The 18,784-nt window shown below is 40.8% G+C and overlaps 1 long non-coding RNA gene across 1 annotated transcript; it reads right to left on the bottom strand.

Moving 5' to 3' along the window:
* Window positions 1-16,581: 16,581 nt before the first annotated feature.
* LOC306806638 lies at window positions 16,582-18,757 on the bottom strand. Its single transcript, XR_013775514.1, has 2 exons — window positions 18,716-18,757; window positions 16,582-17,030 (listed from the first exon to the last, which is right to left on the bottom strand). It is a non-coding gene; the product is annotated as an uncharacterized lncRNA (long non-coding RNA).
* Between the last annotated feature and the right edge of the window lie 27 nt (window positions 18,758-18,784).

Raw genomic sequence — 18,784 nt, 5'->3', positions numbered from 1 at the left:
ACAGGGCTGCTGGTTCTTATGCCAGACAGAATTCTGCAAACTATTTTAAGTTCAGCTAAGTTCCAGCTTGTCTCTTGGTGGAATTCCATGCATCATGACAGAAAATATTCCAGCCCAGACCAAAATCTGATACCAAAGAGATGAAAAAGCAGCACTCTGAACTCTTAGACCCTGACAGCACATTCAGAAGGCAATCTCTGTCTGGTTTGTGCAGTTATTAGTTTCATCTATTAACTGTAGATTAGTTGCATGGTGCACAACCCCTGTCAACAAGGGAAATACACACATATAAATGTGTTTGTAAAAAAATACAGCAAAATGAATATAATTGTTTATGAATAAAACCAAACACTTCTGATACTTCCCTTGTGCAGTGTCATATTTGCAGTAGTAAAATGTAGAAATGATAATGTTCTCTGTAGGAGAAATGCAAATTGATTCTCAGCTTGCTGACATTTATGACAGGTAGGGCAGCTTGCACTTTTCTAATTATCCTCAAATGTCTCCCTCTTATTGTAAAATGTGAGCTGACATTCATCCCTCATGCTGGTCACTTGAAGAACAGTCTTGCAATAAGTGGCAGCTACAGAACAAGAAGAATGATACAATTAATACCTCAGCAGGAATGAGCTTGAAGGTGTCTCAAAAATAGTGTCCAGCACTGCCATGAAACCCTTCTGAGTGATTTTTCTCTGAGGGATAAGAGGTCATCACTGCTGTAATGGCACCAGAAACTGCTTGCAGAGATGTGGTTGTGGAAAATGCAGTCTGTCTGTGGTGGGGGACTCAATTTGGAGTAATAAGGATGTGAAAACAAAGGCACTGCAGGGGATTATACCATCTACAGTGAGATGATACTTGCTCCAAAATGATTCCCTGTGTTTTGTGGGATATTCCAGGATATTTGAAGCACCCCACTATTCTGCACTGCTAAGAGTCTGTCTCACTGTGAATTCTTGGACTGCTCTGGAAACCTGTGCATCTCCAGTCTCCTTGGGGCTGCCTGGAGAGGCAGATCCTGCCTTGCATCCCCCCACCCAGTGCCAATAAACCCTACTGCAGTGCTCTGGTTTTATCCAGGTAACACTCTTGGATGAAACAAATAGTTACTGTCTTCTTAGCACTTTGTGCTTTGTGCTTTGAATTGTACTGTCTGTGTATTTTAAACCTATGATACAAACTCTAAAGGAAGCAAAACTTGCAATTAAGAATGTGGAGTGGAGATGTGTGGAGGGTCATGTAAATTCAGGGTATATTTTTATTGCTTGTTTATATTGTTCAGAACTCTCAAGTGGCCTTGTATCTAAAGAAAATATCCCAAAGAACTGGCAAAAAGATAATAGAAAAGTGGATTTTAGGCAGTTTTGATTGTCTTCAATAAGACTGGTGAATGCTATAAAAGTATTCACAACCATTTCTAATTTTTAGCTTCTTCTATTCCTACCCCTTTCTTCACCATCCCAGAGTTCTCATGCTTTTCCTTCTTATTTTTTTTTTCAGCTCAAAATGCCATCTCTTTAGGCATTACCCCTCTCCTTCATTAAAAGTCTTTCAAAATGTATGTTTTAATCAAACACTTTGGGTGGCAAACACATTTCAGAGGGTGGCATACAGAAAAAGAAATGTGCAAATATGTTCTGATTTTTTGAGAACCTCACTGACCCATCAACCATATGAAATCCCTCAGGGTGTTATTATCCCTCAAACTTTCTCAGGAGTGGACACATTCCCTTTTTATAGGAGTTTAATTTCTGCATGGGACACATGCTTTTCTCTCATGTAAAATCCCTCACAGGTATCTTTGTCAGGTACACAAAAGCCTCTGAAAACAGCAGCCCATGTGGACACCAGCTGTGGCACAATTCTAGCTCACACCAGAAATGATTTATTGCCCAGCAGAACCATTTCTTTTTATGTTTTATGGGCATCAGTGTGTTTTCACTCAGCATACCTCCTTCATGCACAGCTACCATGATGATACACAGGGGCTGTTAACAGGCAGTTCTTGGCTCTTAATTCCAAAACTCAACATGATAAAAGTAAATCAAACATGGAGGTTATTAACCAGACCAAATATTAGTTCCATCGTAGGGAGGATTGAAAATGTGTGACAGAAAACATGGTAAGAACTTCATAATGATCCCTAACATCCAAAAGCCAGGAATTACAAAATTAAAGACAGAAAATTAGACAGATTTTGGAATGTGTCATAAAATAAATGATAAATGAATCTATGAGGTCAAATCCTTGATTTCCTGGTTAGATTTCTTTTGCCCTAATTAGAGACAGATTTTAAGCCATTGTGTGCTATTGATAAACATGTGGACAATTTTGCAAACAAACTATATGGCTCCTTAAAGGTTGAGGAAATAATAAGGAAACAGATATTTACCATGTTTCTGTGCTGAGAGTTTGCCAAAAGGACCTTGTGGCATTTAGTGAGGCTTTACAAATGTTTGTTAATGTTGTGACTTATTTTAATGATGCAAATCATCAGCTACATCTTTGGTGAATATTGTTGGCAGCACTGTAATAATTTCTTTTAGTTTCAAAAGCAGAGGAGAGACCCTTCCCATGCCTGCAGTTGTTCTGGCAGAGTGAACACCTGCTCTGTTTTTCCACAGCTCTGAGCCACCATCAGCCTCTACAAAAAAACCTTGCAAAATTCTTTTGTTAGAATTTAACAATAAAAATCCAACAGAACTAGTTAGCTCCACCCCCAAATTCAAGATAAGTAAACTGCAACAGATAAATGTTTAACATCAGTCAGCCAGTAGAATATTTGGCATTTCCCAGAGTGTTATGGAATACTACATTCAATTTCTCCCTGTATTTGCCAGAATCAGAACCACAGCACTTAGAAAATTTGTATTTTCTAATTTGCATTCCCTGTCACTGACCTATTGCTGTTTATTTAATGCCAACACTTTGCAAAAGACAAGAGAAGTAAGGTTACTTCAGTGCTGTGAAGAAAGAAAAATAATGTTATAATTCATGCTTCTTTTTCCATTTATCCACTGATAAAGTAAATGAGTATATTTGATCTTATTTATTATTAAAGTAACCAAACCTATTTTGTGTTTTTTCTCCAGACACCTCAACAAAAAATGACTTAAAGCAGGAGGAAGTTAGGAGCATTACAGAATCTGCTGCAGACAGATCCCAGCTTCTATTGTCTGTGTTCCAGCCCCCTGGGAACCAGGTAACAGGACTCCTGCAGGAATCACCCAAAATTATGTGCTTCATTTTAGGTTTCTATCTGCAAAAATTAGGTTTATTTCCTAGAATGTGTAAGGAAAAAAAAGAAAATATGAATATTTTTCTAGTATTTCTAAGTTTTAAGCATGTTTCAAATAACTGGTATTTCTCATTAATAGTACATTTTTGCACAATAGAACCATTTAACTTTAAACAAACCTGCAAGGACTTTTCTGCTGCTATTTTTTCTTTAAAATTATATCCTGTTGTGAGTGAAGGCTGTGTACCAGAATTCATGGGTATAACCAGTGACCTTTCAGGCAGGATAAATGTAGGAAAGACAAGTTTCTCTGTGGAATAGCTTTAGGATCATGGACAGAATGAACATGTCTGGCCAAGTGCAAACTGGGAGGGACTGGATGCTGAGTCAAGCAACTGTTTAATTCCTCCTGTGCCCAAGGAAATGGACTTTTGTGTGCTCTTTGGAAAAGAAAAGGGCTACATCAAAATAATTCCCCACATCATTCTCTGTTTCTCCTAATGGAAAACAACTGACAAGATTGCAATACACAGCACTTGCTCAGATCAAACCCAAAAGCTGTGTTCTTGATGTTCAATCCCACAGGAAGAGGTGTTCTGGAGATGTAAGTTGGATGGGGTAGAAATGGGAAAGAGACTTAAGTTTGCAAGGGATGAGATTTGAGAGATTCAGGGAAATTCAGGCTTTGTTAAAAATGCTCTGTGTCCCTACTCTGGAAAGCCTTTAAATACCTGTTTGATGTTAACCAGGTGTGCAGGCCTCACAGGAGAGTCCTGCTGTTCTCTTGTTCTCTGTTTGTGTCCCCAGTGCTTGTCCCCAAGCAGAGGCAGGAAGGCATCAAGTGTCATTCCATGCTGGAGCAGCAGGCTGGTGCAGCACACAGGGGTTCTCATGGACCAGACTGTGCTTAATGCAGATAGAAACTCCAGCAAATTCCAGCCATGAATTTTAGGAAATCTAGATGGTGTATATTAGAGATAAACATTCTCAGAAGATGAAAAGTTGGCCAAATTTGGGATAACAAAAAGCTGTGTCTGTGACAGCAAGGTATCATCCATGCCCTGTTCCTAGACATGCTGAAAAAAGCTGTAAGGATCCTTTCCATAGAGGCAAACTGTTCTTTTCTTCCATAGCCACATTTTTGACCACAATTGAAAAAAAATAATTGAAACTACAAAAGAAATCTGTGGAATGTGAATTGGCCTGGATGGCATTCAACCTGAGTGGCCTTGACTTGGCAATGTTGTAAGAAGTCAAAAAATAGAGATTTATAATGGGATGTGCCATTGCCAGAGAATGTTCATTATGTGCCTGTGCATGTACAGGCTCCCACACATCTGTATTATATACAGATGTATTTCTGCATCACTGAAGATTTCTTGAACAGAAATATCCCCAAATAATTATGTATACTGACAGCAAGATTGTAAGAAGACAAGAGTTGGACATTTCAAGGATGTTAGAATTGTAGCAAAAAATGTTCAGAGTGGCTGTGAAGTTAAATGGGTAGTTGCTATTTACAAATATGATGATTACATACTGTTACCATGGAAACTTGAGATGGAAAATAAAAAGTGGCTTTAGCTTCATCTTGAAACTGCCCTGATTGGGAGGAGAACAATAGCTGACATTCCTCCAGCAGGAGACTAATTGCCTTGGAGACTCTTGAAGAATGTACAGTATGTTTTTCTGTATTTTTAGCTACTATGCAAAGTTTTTAACCTGCAACCAACTGAAGATAAGGCTCAGATAAGAGACACATCTGTTGTTAGAATCACAGCACAGTATGATTTATTCTTTTTCCTACTCTATTTACTGAAACACTCACTGTTCAACATTTTCTCTTCTATGATTATTTCAAGTGCTTTTGGATCCCTTCTAAGTCCATGGCCTGGTAATTCTCCCCAAGTACATTTTTTCATTATCTGTGTTTCTACTTGGACAAGATAATGAGTGAAGCATGCTCTTAAGATGTGACTCGTTTCCATCAAAATGAGCTTCCTGAGAACCATGAAAGAGGCAAGGAGATGATAACTGGCCTTGGAAATTTTTAGGACAATTCTAAATGTGAATCAATTGCTAGGTAATAAAATTATATATATAACAATAACTGAACAGGTTATTCCTGATATAAAATTTGTACCCAGTGAGATTGCAGTAAGGCTGGAAGTCAGAAAGCTGAACAGATGGTACCATCTGTCTGTCTCCTGAGAGTCATTCTGGTGCTGAAAAAGCCCTTCTGAGGCAGGGAAGTGTTTGCTGACAGACACTGCTGCTCCACCTGGCAGTGCTGTGCTGGGTCTGAGTGCAGCCAGGTATCTGCACACCAGTGGAGCTGTGATAATCCATGTGCCACACAGAAATCAGCAGTACAAGGTCTCCTTGCCAAAGGTTGGGAGTCCCATTGAAGATGAGATTCAAACAAGGGCAGCAGACCAAGGGCTGCAGGAATGTGGATGGCTACTGAAACTTTAGGATGAGTCTCTCACTTTCTTTGATATTACCTTTTCTTTACACACTGTTTGTTCCTTTTGTTATCTACAGCAGCTTACAGGCCAGTAGTTCATTTTATATGGACTCACAAAGTATAATTCACATCAGCTGCAATTCTTGCCTAGTTAATTGGGAGTGTCCTTCTTGCTACATGGAAACAACATTTGCAGAGCTGCTGAACTTGGATTTTTCTCCTTTTGGGGACAAACTCCTTTCCAAAAGCTGTGCTGTTTGACAACTGAACACCTTTGGCTTTTCCACTTTTCACAGTGTTTTTGAAGTTCTTCCAAATTATTAAAATTAACAACAGTGAGACATTTTCAGAAGGTAATGATTCTTCACTTCTGCTCTGATGGATACCTGTCTCACTCAAATACACATTTGAAGCACTTTAACACAGGAACATCCACTAAGATTAATAAACTGAGCTTGCCAGTTTCTAGTCCAAGTGCTTATAATGGGAGAGATGAAAGTCTGGAGCAGTTATTGTAGCAAAGCAAATGACAATTATCTGCCAGACATTTCTGTGACATTTTAAAGAGAAAGTGAACATTCAGTGTTCTTTGCACCTCCTCTGTGCAGTGATTTCCACCTGCTGATCAATACACTCCTCTTGGAAAGTTCAGGCAATCCACCTAAGTGCTGACACTTACATGACAGTAATAAGACCCTACAGAGAACTATTTCCTTTCAAAACTATAGGAGAACATGATAGTCACTAAAATGACTGAACAGCTCTTCCTTGTGTTCCAGCTCTGCCAACTTAAAACTTTCTTTGGTCCCCAGTGCTGCCAGGCCTGGGGGCATGCAGGGACAAGCCTCAGTTCTTGTAACACCAACAGCAGGGATCAGGCAATGGCTGGGCATTGGCCTCAGGGCAGAGATGCAAGCAAGCACAGGGGAACTGAACTTAGCTCTGTCTGCCTTGGACAATATTGAATATATTTCCCTTTTCAGTGCAAAGCCCAAGCCACCAAAGTAGTGGCCTTCATGTTACCTAATGTAAATGCACCCAGTATCAGGTAAGTATATTCCCCCACATGGCATTCTCTATTGCTTTTTTCTTACTGTTGAGCAATAGCCAGGGAAGTACTAGATATTGAAACTCCATTCAGTAGGGATATTTTTCATTATTTGTTCAGGTCCAGAGAACATTTTTATGGTGAATTTAGGCTACCCTTAATGAAACAGCTCATGTTTCATAGCCCTCTACCACAGGAAAATACAGTTCTCAGTTGATGCCTTTGTTTGCCATGTGCTATTTTGCATTGTGGCTGCTTAGTGAATAAGCAAAGGGGGACACTGAGACTGATCCATAAGACATTAACTACATAAAAATACTGTCTTGCTTGTGTTGATATAAGCAATGTTTTCAACTGGGTTCTTTGATACTTGATGTATCCACCACAAGATACTTGATGTAACTACCACACAAAACTATTTCCAGTCTTCGTGGTGCCATGGATTTTGCACTGCAATTTCTGAATTTTCTAACAGATATGTTAAACATCTCAAGCAGAAATTCTTCCTACAGCTATGGAGCTAAGTAGTGCCTAGAGCATAATTCATTGTACCAAGTAAAACGTGTCACATTTCAAGATAGAAACAGAACATTCCTGCTTTTCCAGAGGATTCGTGTGTGTAACTAATGTGTAAAGTCTGCAATTGCTACCAGAAAGCTTCTGTGTCAGCCACAGTTTTTCATGCCTTTTCAAACCTCTGGAGTATTAAATGCTGATATTAGTTCTCCTTCTCCTCTCCTCTCCTCTCCTCTCCTCTCCTCTCCTCTCCTCTCCTCTCCTCTCTCCTCTCCTCTCCTCTCCTCTCCTCTCCTCTCCTCTCCTCTCCTCTCCTCTCCTCTCCTCTCCTCTCCCTACCCTTCTTTTATACATGCTGCTGGTTTCAGCAAGCTTCTGCAGGAAGGTGTAATCCTTCACACTTGTGTGCAAATGCTGGGTGCTCTCATCAAGTTTAACACTGAGTGTGTGTGAGTGAGTGCTTTGCTGGTGGGCTAATGGTACATGTTCAACCCTGCCTGTCTCTAAGAAAATTTTACTTTTCAGCATAGGTAGTTTACAGTATTTAACAGCTGCTCTCTTTCTACAAAGTCGGCTTTCTAAAATTATAGGGTGGATGCTGAACTTTAGATGAACCTATTTCACTTGCTTTTCCTACTATCAGTCTGAGAAGGTATCTAGTCACAAAATAAATATTACAAATATTAACTTCATCATACAAAAGTAAGACTTAAATTTCTTTTGATAGACAGAAAAACAATCCAATAAAGACAATTGTGTAGCACCACGTATAGATGGAATGTGGCTTACAAATACCATTCAGCTTCTGTGAACAGTTCAGTAAGAAACTGAAGGCAGTCAATCCAATGAAAATGGATACAGTAAGCTATTCACAGCTCTGTATTGCCTTGCCCTTCAGAGTCTTGCATTTGGGTACAGGGAAAATGCTTGGTGTGGAATCTGTTACCTGATGTTTCTTAATGACTACATAAACCTCTTCTAAACTGGATTATGTCTGGTATTCTTTCTAACATCCTTTTTCCCCTCACATAACCATACCTGACAGGGGACATGAGGTCTCTGAGAAACTTCTCTGAGAAACTTCAATTTTGTTTGAAAAGGAAAAAAAAAAACAAAACCCAGAACAAATTAATAACTCTAAGTATCATGAGCTCCCTGTATTTCTGCAAGTATCCAGAAAATACCAGATACACCCTTTCTAAACAAGCTCTGGGTTTGTGACCTCGTGGTACAAGTCTGATCAGTTCCATGGAATTTCCCCTGCATTTTCCTCCCAGCTCAGCTGGCTGACCTCAGTGTCACAGGGTTTTTTCTTTGCCAGTGCAGAAGCTTTCTGCAGCAAGGATTAAAAACAAAACAAACCCTTCAAAAGTGAGATCCTCATGACAGACAGTGGCTGCAGCCCCTCGGTTCATGCTTGAATCCAGCCCCTGTTCTGCAGCCAGCAGCTGCACTCCTGTGCCCACACTGCAGCCCTGAGAGGCAGCTCCAGGCCATGGCAGCCTGCATGCAGCCACCAAGGGGTGCAGGGTGAAGAGAAATGCAAACACCCTGATGCTACAGGCATCTTGCAGGACTTTAATGAATCAGAGCCTGGAGCAGGTGCAGGTTTGAAAGTGAACCAAAATACAAGACTAAATAGCCAATTATCCCCCTTTGAAAGTCCAAAGCAAATATGGACAAGCTACTGATAAGCACATATTGGTACACTGCATATCTTCTGGGGGGTTGTATTTCCACAACTTCTATATTTATAAAGGCAGTCAGGCACTTCTGAAGCCTTGCTAGCTCATAACATCAATGTCTCACCAGACTAACAGCTCCTGCAGTGAGATCCTTCCTCTGCACAAGCAAGTTGTGATGGGCTTTGTTACACTGGATCAGTTCTTCCTGGGAACTGACTTTTTAAAGGAACCAGTAAAGTCTCAGCTGCAGCAAGCCTCTCCCACATCCATGCTGTTTTCACAGAGCTGCATGTGCCGAGTGCTGGAGGATGTAAATCAAAAGAGAATTCTCCTCAGCTGTCCCCATCCCCTTGAAAGCTCTGTTTATCCCCTGCTAAACTGAGTGCACTCAGTGTATCACAGACATGAGAATAATCAGCCCACTGTCTCCATCCCTGCAGCCTGTCCCTCGCTCTGTGCCAGTCCTGTCAGCTGAGGCTGGCAGAGATGATCCCAGCACTGATGTTGTTTCCTTCAGCTTCGTGGTATAAAGAGTGACACCAGGAACCAGATACTCACTTCTTCCCTCTCTGGCACTCTTTTGTTTCAAGTACAAATGGGAGTCCTATTACAACCTGACATAATTTTTGCCTCCATTTTGTGTGAAACCAAAGAGCTCCCAAGAGGTCAATGAAGGTTTCTGATGTGAGCATGGAGATAAACAGAAAACTTGCAATTAATGGGGATGTCTGTGCTGTATTTGTTACAGTTGTATTAATAGTAGAGATGTTGTATTTTATTGCCACACATGCTGCATGAATGAAATATAAAAGAAAACTGACAAGTTCCTAAGTAAATTGTTGGGAATGCTTTATATTTTCTCATAAGGGAAGGGCTTTGCTGTAGCTCCCCTAAGCAGCTCCTTCTGTCATCATCAGCTCTTGAATTCAGAGCACAAGGGCAGGAGGTGAGAGCATTAATGCCACAGAGGTGACAGCATTAATGCCATGCAGAGAGGTTTGACTGATACAAATAGAAGGAGGTTGCAAAGCACTTGGCACTCAGCTGGGCAATGGCAGCAGCCAGCCCTCAGATGGAAGTCTCAGGAATGATTATTACAGTGCAAAAGTGCTAGGGAATTCAACTCAGCAAAAGGAAAGCAGGTGAGACTCAAAGATGGTTATGTACATTTAAAGGGTAATACAAGTATTAAAGCCTTCCAGCATTTTTTAATGTGCCTGTGCTTTACTGGGACAAGCATTATTTAGGTTATTGGGCAGAGTTCTGTGCTACTGCAAAACAATGCAATATTAATGAGCATAATACATAGTTCTAAACCCTTCCCTCTCCACCAAGAAAAGAGCAAGCAGATCTTTACCCAAGCTTTGGAGAAATGATCTGGTATGAGGGTTGGAGGCACTGAGCAGGTTGAAGCCAAAGCTATCTTAGAGTCACAGTGACTGCATGAGCCCCCATGATCAGCAATCATCTTGAACCACATTTTCCAAACATTCCAAGACACCATGGCAAATCCTAAATCCAGGATGTCTCTACTCAGTGGTGAACTCCTCACACACCTACATTAGGAGAAGGATCACTTTAGGGTTTCTGTTTATTCAATGGTGCCCCTAAAAAGTTGAAAAGAAGAGCAGTGCTAAAGAACTGAAGCTGAGATGGCTGGAAGCATTCTCTGGAAAGGCTTTTCTTCATCTAGAGAGAATCTAAAGCAAGTCCCAGTGCCTAAATGAAGTGTCTGAAGTTTGATGGGATGAATTTTGGAACCATATAAATGTTTGAAAAGTGCCTCAGAAAGTTAAGAAGCAGGATGATACACCTCCTTGGATTATTTATAACATTCATTCCTAACTGCTTCTTCAGGCACCTAATAAATTGGCAAGTCTACACTTTCAGCTACACAAATAGGGACAGCTTGAGGAAGCTTCCAGGAAATCCTATTACACATTATAACTTGGCTGGCTTCATTTAGGCTCTGTCAGCAGTGGAATTACCACATTACAAGGGCTCAGTGGCTGGCAAAGGAAAGGGCACCATGAAGGGAGTCAGAAATGAAATGTTTCCAGATTACTGGTTTTCATGGATTCATTGAATTCAAAACCAAAAGCACACTCAGTGCATCTGAACTTACACATGCTGAGTCCACTCTGTGTTCACACAGGTATGCAGCATGTTTCCCTCCACCTTTACAGCACACCTTCCAGAAAACTGGCCCACTTTGAATTTAAAACTTTAAAGAATGACCAGGGAGCAGAAGCAGTTTATTCCAGGAATTACTCACTATGCTACTGCATCAAAACCATCAAAACCATTTCTCTACAATGCAAGAATCTCAACACTGATAAAGAGCCATGCAGAAATTTTATCTAGAGGTATAATATTATCATCTCAAAGCCCCATTAATTTAGATCCAAATACCTCAGAGCTACAGAAAAGTTAGGGCAGATGTATAGAGCATACACTGAAGTGTTTGTGTTAAATGCTGCTGTAAAATAAATGGATACCTGGACTTTCTTGTTGGCTCCAAGTCTCTGAGGAGTTGTCATGTGCCAGTTGACAGGAGCCAATCCTTGCTGAACATGAGGACAGGGGATATGTTTTTTTTTTTTCCTGCACTGGCCTAATGCTTTGATTCAGCACTCACATATATCAATTTGAACAATCCCAGCAAAGTGCCTGAAGTAAACACCTCTTATATGCTGAATTAGGACTGCTGGATCTTAAATTGTGCTAATTCTGAGGCAACATGAACTCTCTTAATATGCCTTAAACTTTGTTAGTGCTTGTTCTCCAGTAATTTTTTCTCTTACTTCTATTACAGTAGGGCCTGGCTGAGACCCAACCCCAATGCACACAAAACACAGCAGAAAAAAATAATGTCTCACAGGTCTTATATTTTTCTGAAAGTTTGTAACTTTTTTTAGAGCTGAGTAACACTTGACAAAGAATGTTTGAAATATGCCCTTCATTCTTATGTCTTTGGCTGAAATTATTTATTTGAAGACACAGGTGTTGTTTGAATGTTTTGGTGGTTGGAACCAGACAGTGCACCTTGAAACACAGACACAGCTGACAATGAAACCTCAGGGAAACCACAATCCCTAAAATCTCTCTATCTGCTTTTCTCGCTTGAATGGCTTTGGAAAACAGCTTTCTGCTTTGGAGCCAACTTATTAAGCTGCTCAGAGTAAATAAACAGCACTTTATCTGGTGAGCTGGTCTCAGAGATGGGTTGCAGTAACCCTTTTTTGTACAGCTCTGTTTAATAAGTTACTGGAGGAGGGGCTGCCTCTGTGTACACACAGACACACCCAACCCCCTGTCATTGCTCTGACACAAACAACAGCAGAACTTTCTATTTCTGGTCGTTGTTAGATCATGGGTCAAGTCCTGTAAAGAGCTTTCAGTGTGTGCTCAGAAGCCTTTTCTATACAGATGAGGTTTTCAGCAATTGATCCATGCTGTTAAAATCAGTTGCATATTGGCTCTATGCCTGGAGCTTAATTGTTCCCATCACTGTTTTCTGGTGAATGCTTGCTGCAGGCTACATAGGAATTGTCAAGTAATTGTCTCCAAATTTTGTATATGCAAAGAATATATGATATGGAGACTACTCTGCTCCTAGATTTACAAACTACTGCAGAAATAGGCATTCTATAGTATTTTTCATCATATTCTAGTGCTGGTCTGGCACATTAACACAGGGGAAATGCCTTCATTTGCTTCAAATGGAAATCTTCACAATTTTGATTTTGCTTACATTTTACAATTAGCTGCCAACACTTCCAGACCTGACACAGTAAAGGAATGAGAGAGAACATTTCTGCTCTGACTCAAAACCATTTTAACAAAGATCAGACTGCCAGACACTGCTGTCATGTTAGTGGTGAGGCAGAGAAGGGATGTTTCCTAGGCATTTACTTCCATCCTTAGTGCCTTTCTGGAAAAGGCAAACCAAGGTGCAGGCTGGAGGGAACTACCATGCAGTCAGATTTATGTATGGAACATTGCAGCTTGATAAGCAATCAAGTTGTGCTCAGACAAGTAAATTCTCCTGACTGCTTCCTCAGTGCCCACCTCCTTCTAACTCTACACAGTGAATGCTGGTGCTAAGTGTTGAATTCTCTGTTCTAACTCTTGCAGCCCACAGGTCTAGAGGTTCTTTGCTTCAATATCTGTGTATCTGCAAAATATCCAGGCCCAGAAGTGACAGAGTGGAAGTTTAAAAAGTAAAAGAATAAATGAGAATGATCATTTAGAAGACCTATATACTGAGAGGTAGATGAAGAGAGACTCTTGTGAGACACACTTCCATGCTGGCCTTTTCCTTGTCTGACAGGAGATAATTTCTCTTTCTGGTTTGTCTTAGCAACAACAGCTGGCACTATGTTGGGCAGCACTGCAATGTGGACAGAGGACCTCAGTGGGAATACACAGCTTTTATACACAGAAATACACAGAAATTATTCTTAGCAAAGAATTCCAAGTACCTGGGCTTGGGCATGTGGAATGCACTGGCCCTCTTACAGGGCCCTGGTTTTGAAAAATAATTGTTGAATTTCCTATAAACACTTGGAAAAAACCAGAATACCTCAGCAGATCTCAGCTGTAAAATAAAATACCATCAGTCAAGCAGCTCTACTCCTAGTCAGAGCTCCTGCTGCTTAATCAAAAGGCATGCAGAGCCTCCTAGGAGAGCAAGTAGTGGAGTCTGTCCCTAGGAAAACTAGAAATCAAACACAAGCATGTCCCACACATATCAGTGTAGCACACAGCACACTAATTCCCAAGAGACACTGAATTTTCATCTTCCACTTCATGTGTTTTAATGTCTGACTACTGGAAGAGAAGGGGAAAAATATAGAGCCTAATGCAAAAGCCTCTGAAGACATGGTGATTTCTACTGATCCCAATGTTTGGCAGGTTGGGTTTAATATGCATTTGAAGACAAATAGAACCAGAGTAAGATGAGGGAATTGACTTCTAACTTACCAGTTCCAGCAAGCTTCAAGAATGAAATTAGACAAAACAGATGCCCCCTCACCAACAGTTCTTCCAAAGTTCAAATCACAAGCAGCATGTAACTAAAAATAAGATTAAAAAATAGTCCTGGACCAAAATATAGACTGGGAGCTTCTCTGCTGGTGGCCATTGGACTGTGGCAGTCTGATGAGGAAACACAAACATTTGACAGTTTGGTAAGGAGAGGTGTAAATCTGTTTCACCACAGTGGCACAGATTTTCTAGGTGACTGCATCTAATTCTTACTGTCCCTGTGCTTTAGTCCCTCAGTGAAAATGAAATGCAATTATTCTTTAGATCTCTTCTTTCCTTGACACATCTTTCTTTTTGGCTATGACTGCAAATCTTCTCCTCTGTGCATGGAGCCCTGTCTGTAAATGCTAATGGAACAGTACAGCCAATATAAAGGTGAGAGACAAAGCTTAGATAATTCAGAGGAAATGCTCCCACTGATGCTGGCTGGCTGTCAGACCCAAACACAGTTATTAATGGAAACAGAAATGTTTTGTGCTAGACTTCCCTTCAGAATGGCTGCAAAGAGACAGGAACTTTTCTGCAAGTTGCAAAGGATCTAACCCATCCCTGATAACCCCATGCCTTTCAAAACTGCCTACAAATAAAAAGGAGATCCAAAAGTCCAAACAGGCCACATCAGTGATAGTGAAATGGCTTTGAGGTGGCGTGACCTGCAGGGATGTCTGATTAGCATGTGGGCATTCTCCTACCAGTTTGTTTTTAATCAGATCTGAACAATGGAAGCTGACAATGAAATCCCAGAGTCTCATCCAGAAAGTTCCTCAGCTTTTGGCTGGTATTTTTGTGTGTCTGTTGTTGTCACTGTACTCTGCAATTTGCTTCCAGAGAACTACACTGACCATCAGGAAGCTGCAGATAATTTGAATGTACCTCTCTAAGCTGTTTCCTCTGTAGTAAGTGTCTGAAGAGGTCACTTCACTGCAGGAATGAGGTGTCTGGAGTGCTCCACAAACTGCAGGCCAGGAGGAGGCAAAGCAGAGCAAGCATGGTTTCATTAGAGGTCAAGGAGGAGCATCCTCTGCCTTTGCCACAGCCTTCTCATGCACCTGGGCATGTCTCTCACCCTTGGTGCCAGTATGCAAGAGCTAATCCTGCTCAAGCCTTAGCTGACAGATTTTTCTAAGAAAATATACTTTTCCTAAGGCATTGGAGTTCTTGAATTGTTCTGAAATAGTTCTATCAACACATCTTTTACTCACATTGCCTTGAGAAAAATCCAGTTCTTTAGGTTAATGGCAGCTGGAAACAAGAGGCACAGTCTTTCCTGGGTGTCTGCAGTCCCTGTGTGCCTCTATGATCCCTGTTCAAGCAGGGTCATCCCAGAGCACATGGCATGGCACTGTGTCCAGAGGGGTCTGGATTATCCCTGGGGAGGGAGACTCTGCACCAGCTCTGGGCAATCTGTTCCAGGGAGCAAGCACTGCACAGGAAGAAAGTTCCTCATGTTCAGGTGGATCCTTCCTGTGCATCATTTTCTGCCCATTGCCTCTTGTCCTGTTGCTTGGCACCACTGAGAAGAGCCTGGTTCCACCTTCTTGGCACCCCCCTTTAAATGTTTACACACAATAATGAGGTCCCCTCTCAGGGGTCTCTTCTTGAGGCTGAACAGGCCCAACTTCCTCAACCTTTCCACGTAAGACATGCTCCTGTTGATGCCTTGTTGGGGCTCCTTAAAAACAGAGGCCAGACAAAATTCAGGAAATACAAATTAGTTGAATTTATTGAAGGGCCTTCAGGTACATTTCAGGCAAATGAAGCCCTCCCAGGGGCTACACCCAAAAATGGATGACAGGCCACAGGTTTTCACACTTTTATAAGTTTGGTCCATTTGCATATTGGAGGTTAATCTTCCAATTAGAGGTTCAGGTAAAGAAGTAATTTACCCCAAGTTTATTCCCCCCAACTCACTTTTGTTTCCGTCTCTCAGGGCCTGAGACAGTGAGGTGTCCTTGATTCCCAGCCTGGAGAGGAATTGCTGTGTCTGACCAAAATGGGAAAGCAGCAGCTCACACTGTATATGGAGTTCAGAGTCATACACTAAAGAGTTACAGGATTACAAATAGATGAAAAATAGAAAAGCTAAAATCCCAAGGCATGACAGTGCCCAGATTGTTAGCACGCGCTGCAGTCTGTGGTGCTGGGCTCTGAGCACTGGCCAGGTTCAGCTGGAGCAGAGCACTTGTGCAGCCTGCAAGCACACTGCATTATACACCTGCTGTGCTTGGCAATTCTCTCTTATGTTTTGCAGATTTGAGCAGAACAAAACCCAAAGGATTTCAAAAAATCCATGCCCTTCACTTCAGCTCCTCATGTCCTCAACATCTTGCCAGGAGAGCTGTCTGTAGTTCTCAGGAGGGAAAGCTGCACTCTGCATCCTGTCCAGGAGCTCCATACCACACCTCAGGAACCCCTGAGACACTCCTCTCATGCAGCAGCACAACACAAACTGATCACACAGGGTCATCTCCACAGGTGAAATCTGCCAGGGAATTTTAATCATGGGTGCAGATGAATAGCCCATAGAAATGGCAGCAATTGAAAGCCAAGAGTCTTCCACATAGAGACGTGGTCTATGTCCAAGTCTATAATTTACCTTTATGCTCAGGACTATTATACACATGGCTAAGACAATACAACCTTCTGGAAAAACAGAAATATGTTCTTTTCCATCTCCCTTTCATTGGGGAAACTTGGTAGGCTATGTACAAACTATTGCAACCTGGCTTAGTTTCCCAACAATTAATCAAGCTTACCTTATTTCTGGACCTACCTTCTTCTCTGCTATTCTCACCTAATGCCTAACTACTTCCAAGTTGCCCATAATCTTCATATTTAAGCTTTGAAACACTAATAAATAATAACCATATAACCCTTTTGGAGTCGTAGTTCTTTGAATTCCTTATTCAGGTATTCTCTAGCAGCAGCTCTCCTGATCTTTCTGTTGCAAGCAAGGCTCTTTGGTTGAATAATTGTTTTCTTGATTTTATTACTTTTAATTTCATTGCCTTGTAAGCAATGCTGATTCTGAAAAAAAAAAAAATTAGCCTGCTTGAGCATGTATTAGTTGTAGTAATATTAATAGCATTACTCATAATACTTAATAATGCTGGCATGTATTCTGTTTGAAATTATTGTTCTTAAATGTATATTCTGCTTGGTTTACAGCCTTATTATATCTTATGAATCAAAGTATGAAATTTGAAATTTAAATTTCAGCTGAAGACCCTCAAATGACTGTGACAATTCAAATGCTTATGTTGGTGGCAATCAAAATTTAGCATATATTGAAAAGATGTCAGCTGCATTATGACAAAGAATTAGAAGTCACATATGGCTCAATTTTTCCAAATACATTTTCCAAATAGAAATGTCTTAGGTGTTTAGAAATTTAATTTGCCAATTTAATTTTAATTGGTATGTTGTAGCTATGACGAGGAAGTTGAACTTCAGCCTTGGTTGCTTTGGTTCAGGACAAGAACAGGATGGAAAAAAACCCAGGGTTTGGCAAGTCTTTAACATTCCAAACATTTTTTTTTCAAAATTATCAGTGAGGGATGAATCTTACATCATGCTTTGAAAGTTACCAGACTGACAATGCAATTATGAACAGGCTGAACATTTGAACAAAAGCCTTCACTTTCACACTTCACTGGCAAATGACTTGAAAAGAAATCCCCAGTTGTAATATTATTCACCTAAATATTCTATTTCTTTTTGCACAGGGCATTAATACTCAGGCCTTCAGCTCTGCAGCACAGCTAATTAGAAACTCTGATCAGTTTCCTCAGCATATGAGGAGCCCAACATGGTTAATCCAAAAGATCTCAGAGTGATAAGCCTAAGAGATGTTTGCCTGTGTTTCCAGCATATGCTCCAGTTTCTGGCTGACTGAAGATCTGCTCTTTCCTGGATCTGTGTCTGTGTCCTGCACTCTCAAGCAGGATTTGTGTGGCACTTCTGTGGCTCTGACCAACTTCCCAGGGTGGTACATGGTCCCAGACAGCTACAAAACAGAGTCTTGATGCTCTGCTCCCATGGAGATAATTCATCCAGGAAACACCTGACAGTTGCCTGAGGAAGTTTAAATTTGTTTTAAACCTAATGTGAAAACTAAAGTTTTATATGAGCCCGGACAGCCAATGCTTTGAACACATGCCAAAAAGCAGCTGAATTCCCAAATCCCCAACAAGAGTGTTTTTCATTCCAGAAGTAAACTGCTCCCTCCCCCGGTGTAAAGGCTGTCTTGCCTTCCACCACCAACCTAATACCTCCATTTCTGAAAATAACTTTTTCAACAAAGAAAGGTGACAGTTTTAGCTTCACAGAAAGGATCCCTACATAAATAGAATTTGACCTGCACAAATCTCATTTACTGGTGCTTTTGGAAACCTGTTCTGTTCACAGATAGATGATAGTTTTTTATGCCTCCTGTTCTGCCTACACCACTTTTGTGGTCCTTCAGAAACGCATGAAAGCAAAGGCTACACTACAGCCTTGAAATACAGGGTCACAGGCTTTCTGTGCAATTTCTAGTCAGAACTGCTGCTGTGCTCAAGAACAGGTAATAGATGGGTAGGAGGAAGTTGAGGAGCTCGTTGACAGATTAAGTAAAATTGTAACTATGATGAAAATTATTTCTGTATTATCTAGTCTTAAGCAGATTGAAGAAACAAATTAATGATTTTTTTTACTATTATTATTTTACTTACAGCTGTTATAATAGACCTCCATAAGAGATCGTTCCCCACACACTGCATGCGGGGTGGCTCTCATTTCCC

This window comes from Erithacus rubecula (genome assembly GCF_903797595.1).
Source record: "Erithacus rubecula genome assembly, chromosome: 11".
Classification (NCBI taxonomy): Eukaryota; Metazoa; Chordata; class Aves; order Passeriformes; family Muscicapidae; genus Erithacus; species Erithacus rubecula.
This window is presented reverse-complemented; position numbering and strand designations above follow the sequence as displayed.